We start from the raw sequence: 5,525 nt of genomic DNA, 5'->3' as shown, positions 1-5,525 counted from the left end.
TAATCAATGGCACTCCGATAGAGAGACTGCCTTTAATAAAAGGCTGCAATACATATGTAATTTAATACTAAATTAACTTTTGCCATTTAGATGCAATTAAATATAGCTTGGCAAGAAAAGTATAATTAAAAATAAATCCATTAGCCGATTTGTTTCATAGCGTACCGATCAACTATGGCATCAAAAAGCTCGTTAGTGAAGGTGAGATTTGAAATTGTGTGAGAAAATTTAGTCAGTGGATTTTAATGTGAAAAATAAAAAAATAATAATTGTAGTTGTGTCAACTAACTCGTACCTACAGTACCGAAGCCAGCAGGGCTAAAGTTAGACAAACTCTACAGAAAAGGCAACAACTGTTCCAGGAAGCAAATGATGTGCCAATCCATCTGAAAAGCGGGTACTTTGACAGCATTGTATATAGGGGTACTGTCGCATCTGTGTTAGCTGGATTTGTCTATTCTCTTTATAGCTACTACCAAATAAAGTATAGGAAATAAAGTTGTTAATTAATTGCGTACGTATGTATTTCTGATTTGTAGTGAGCTGTTAAACAGTATCAATAAAAAATATATTTGTTATATGCAGTGTTATGGTTTTTGTGGATGCTCATGGAATAAATAGTAGGTAAACTATTAAAAAAATATAATACAAAGTTATATACAAGGTGTCCCATTTAAAGCTGTGATCAGAGGTTATTCAAAAACGATACGTTGCATGAAAAAAAGTTTCAAATAGCAGTTGTCCGGTAAAGAGGGAGACATGTCATGAATATAGTGACTTTTAGCCAAAATGTCTTTTAATGTCATTTCAAGGGCATTTTTTTTTCAAATAGCAACCACGATTTTTTTTACGGATCCTTGTAGATCTTCAAAAAATGAATATCTTTTATTTGAATAATTTTTATTAGACGTTTTGCTACAGAATTATTCTTAATTTTTGTTCAACATGAGATAGTAAAAATTATTGAATTTTTTTTTAGAAAAACTTTGCAATGCATATTCTGTTTAAAACTTATAAGATCCCTTCTATCTAATTAAAAAAATATATATTTTTTTTTATTTGGCAAATTAATTTAAAATCATAATTTGAGCAAGTAAGTTTTCAAAAGAATGTCCTTCCTGCACCAACACCTCTCAACTGTTATTTGAAAATAATTATTTACTCTGAACAATATTTCCCCGTTTATCAATTGACAAGCATTTTCAATTCTTCTTTTCGTGTCGTCTGCAGTTGTTGGTACTTCTCCATAAACTTTGTCCTTTAAAAAACCCGGAGAAAAAAATCTGGTGAGATCACATCAGGCGACCTAGGAGGCCAGTTCACTGGATCGCCCCATCAAATCCATCGATTTAAATACATTCTATCCAGAACCTTAGGAAACATTCTAGAAAAATGGGCTCGACAGCTGTCATATTGATACCATATCACCTATCTAATCGCATATGTAACGTTTTCTAACAATTCCGAAAGATTATTACACAAGAAATTGCGGTATATTTCTCCGTTCATGTTTTCTTCAATCAAGAAAGGTCTATTTAAGTATTCCCCAATAATACTGTACCATACATTCACTGACCATGGTTTTCGATGTTCCACTTCTCTAAGCTAGTGTGGGTTTACAGCACTGCAAAAATGCTGATTAGGGCGATTCACTGCACCATGATTTGTGACTACGGATTCTTCCAAAAATAAAACGTTGAAGAAGAAATAAGCATTTTGATTTAATTGCTGCCTTGTCTAATTACAAAAATTGATTTGATTTTCAAAATTAGTTTCACGAAGTTCTTGATATAAAGAAATCTCATAAGGATGGTATTTAGTCACCTTCAAAATTCTTTAAACACTTGTCTTTGGTAATCCTGAGTCAGCAGCAATTTGATAACAACTTACATAGGGATTGAAAGCAACAGCTGCAAAAACTGCTATTTAAGTGCCTTCATGTATTGTATTTCGGGAGTGATTGCGTTTTTGTTCCAACGTTTTCGTTTCTTTGAAATTTTTAATGACACCATTGAAAGACGTCCAATAGGGGACTTGTTCATCTGGAAATCTTTCAGCATAAAGTTCTATTGCCCAAATAACATTTCTTCCAGCCTCTCCATAAATAAAAACCATTTTTAATTTTTCATCCAGAATGTAGCGATTAATTTCAATTATTGAATTTGAAAATAAAAAAATAAGTTTTGAACAATTTCACACAAAACAACTAGATTGTTTGTCGAAAAAAGAATATCGATTTCCTGTAGACCTTGTTCTAAGATAAACTCTAACAAGAGGAAATTTAAGAAACAATTTTTTTTTCATTAGATAGAAGGTTTATTACGAGTTTTAAACAGAATATACATTGCGAAACTTTTTTAGAAAAAAAATGCAATAATTTTGACTATCTCAAAAATTGGGCTAAAATCAAGGCTAACTCTGCAACAAAACGTCTAATAACAAAATTATTTAAATAAAAGATATTCATTTTATGAAATTCTACAAGGATTTGTAAAAAATATGAGATTGCCATTTGATTAAAAAAAAATTGCCCTTGAAATTACCTTAAAAAAGACTTTTGGGCTAAAGGTCACTATCTTCATGACATCTATCCCCTCTTTACCGAACAACTTTTATTTCAAACAAAGGACCGTTTTTAAGTAATCTTCAATCACAGCTTTAAATGTGACACCCTGTATACACAAGACAGGAACGTAAATTTTTCTTATGCAGGTATCACCAATTCATATCGGAACATAGGAGTTCTACAAGTAGGAGAACGACCGCATGAGTTTAAGTATGCTTTCGACAAGGACCAACAAAATGCATTGAGAACTAGCAATCCAGATCCACTTGTCATCTTTCTCACCATTTCAGAATTTTTACTGATATAAATTCTAGTGATGGATTAAGTTAATTTCTAATTTTTTATTTATTTATAAATTATTGTACATTTCCCATTATAGCAGAACTTAAGTATAGTATATCAAATTGAAACTTGTACACCTCAAAATTTTCTAATATGTTGTGTTTTTTCTTAAATAAATATCTTTTAAACATTAACTTTGTATATTTTGCAAAGAATGGTCACGGATAAAACGTTTTTTATCACAAATTCTTGTGTTAAAGTATTTTGTAAAATAACAATAATTTTTTTAATATTCCGATAGTCAAATTGAAACTCGTACAGTGATGATTCGGAGACATTAAATATTTCTTGCTTCTGTTGAATAGTTCCAAATTTTATATAAATTTACTATCGTGAAGAATTTATCTGTGTTAAGTGTTTCCATAATACTTTTCTCAATTTTTCGTATCAATGGGACCTCAGAAGGGTCAAACAAGTTTAGCAGAGAGAGAGTTAGCGATTCATCATCATAAATGTGGAAAATCTTTCCGGAAAATTCCGAAAATTCTTAACAGACCCTACATCACTGTGCAAGGTATTATAACACGTTATAATGAAGGCCACCGTATAAAAAATAAAGTAAAAATTGCTTAAACATTTTTTTTATATACATATACGACGGGCGTTGGATTCTAAGGAAAGTTGCGAAAAATTCCAAACTATCAGCCTCTAAGTTAGCGAAAATGGTAGAAGTAGAATTAAAGAAGAAAGCTAATCCCCAAACACTTAGAAATTTATTGAATAAAAATAACTTCCTAAAAATAACTACTAATGGTAGGATAGCACGAAAGAAACCGTACATAAGCAAGACGAACAAAATCAAACGTCTTCAATTTGCTGAAGAACACCGAGATAAAGATGTATCATTTTGGAAGAATGTGATATTTGCAGATGAGAGCAAATTCAACATTTTTGATTCTGACGGAGTAAATAGTGTGGAGAAAACCCAACGAAACACTAAAATCTAAGAATTTACGAGCGACCATTAAACACGGTGAGGGTTCTCCGATGGTATGGGGGTGCATGTCTTCCAAAGACCCTGGTAACTTGCACTTCATTAATGGTATTATGAATTAAAATATGTATCTTGACATTTTAAAACAAAATCTGAAGCAAAGTGCTACAAAATTGGGAATTAGAGAACGTTTTATCTTTTACCAAGATAACGATCCCAAACACAAGGCGATGAAAATTAAGACTTGGTTGTTATATAACTGCCCAAAAGTTATGGAAACTCCTCCACAAAGCCCAGATCTCAATGTGATTGAACATTTATGGCACAACTTATCAAATCTCTAACATTCACGAATTAAAAGTGACTCTTCAGGAAGAGTGGGCAAAAATAAAACCTGAATATTGCCAAAAGTTAGTGGAATCTATGCCCCGACGTTTAAGGGATGTAATTAGTAATAAAGGATTACCAACCAAATATTAATTTCTAATTGTTGATTTATTCTGTTATTTTTATATTATTGTACGGGTTTAAGTTTGACTATTAAAAACTAAAGATATTTAATTTTCCCCTACAAACTGCATATTTTCTCAAGCATTTTATTTTAAGAACATTTTACTTTAACCATTCGTCTCTCAGTGTGACAAAGACAAATGTACAAAGATTGTTATTTAACAAAAACTCTCAGTTATTTGAAAATTTTTAGGTGTACGAGTTTCAATTTGATATACTGTACGTTATTGACGAATATGGTGATCTGAGTTCGCTGATATTTATGATATGGTGGGTCTAAGACTGAGTCGATGATTTATAGCGGTAGACTCGAAGTTAACTGATAACGGAACGACACGATTTGTTTATTGTTCAAAACGATATCGAAAAGTAAACAAATTGATCAATGCATGTAAAGCACGTAAAGAATTTCTATTTTAGGGTTATTACCCTACGCAGTAAAAACACGCGGTGAAAAAAAAAAACAAAAACACAATAGTGTTTTTATTTATTTTTTTCATTTATTTACAGTGTTGTTTTTTGGATCCAATGTTAAAAACAAAAGCTATCTCCGCAAAGACGACGAAATCGATAAGAATTTAAACATTTAAGTGGAGGACCGGTCAGATTGACTTCGCCCATTTCGTCGTTGGCCTTTCTCAGAAACACATTAAAACTTATGTTCCTTCTACTTGCACAATTCTTATATTACGGTTGGTGATACCTGTTTGTATACTCTGTTCATTCTGATATTTCACTTTTTTCCCTCATTCTTTGCGGCCGTGCAAGGTAAACTGCGATTGGTGGCAGATAAGGGATAGACAGGCCTTGTTTTGTTCGTTTGTCCAATTCTCCAAAACGAACTGATATTAATTGTTCAATTAATAACAATGTCGGTTAAAAACATTATTTATTAATTAGTAGATATTAAATTAGTGGATCTAAATAGAAGAATCCTTAACGACTATGAGGTGGTATATCTTAGAATATTAGTAAAATAGGGTAAGATGTTATGTTGATTGGTCGCGATGTGTGTGTTGTGAATGTTTTGTAAGAAGTGCCTTTCTTCCCGTGTGAATTCTGGAACAAATTCCAGGTCAGAAGCAAGGTGGGAGGGAATAATTCGTGGTACCGCAATCTGATATTAGTTATTCAAAAACACATGGAGCAGGCATTTGCGTTTTTAGCATAATT

At 31.9% G+C, this 5,525-nt stretch overlaps 1 long non-coding RNA gene across 1 annotated transcript; it reads left to right on the top strand.

Moving 5' to 3' along the window:
- The first annotated feature begins 487 nt into the window (after nt 1-487).
- On the top strand, nt 488-3,042 carry LOC136347268 (uncharacterized). Its single transcript, XR_010733467.1, has 2 exons — nt 488-624; nt 2,713-3,042. It is a non-coding gene; the product is annotated as an uncharacterized lncRNA (long non-coding RNA).
- The last annotated feature ends 2,483 nt before the right edge of the window (nt 3,043-5,525 follow it).

The sequence above is a fragment of the Euwallacea fornicatus genome, chromosome 27 (assembly GCF_040115645.1).
Source record: "Euwallacea fornicatus isolate EFF26 chromosome 27, ASM4011564v1, whole genome shotgun sequence".
In the NCBI taxonomy this organism is placed as follows: Eukaryota; Metazoa; Arthropoda; class Insecta; order Coleoptera; family Curculionidae; genus Euwallacea; species Euwallacea fornicatus.
This window is presented reverse-complemented; position numbering and strand designations above follow the sequence as displayed.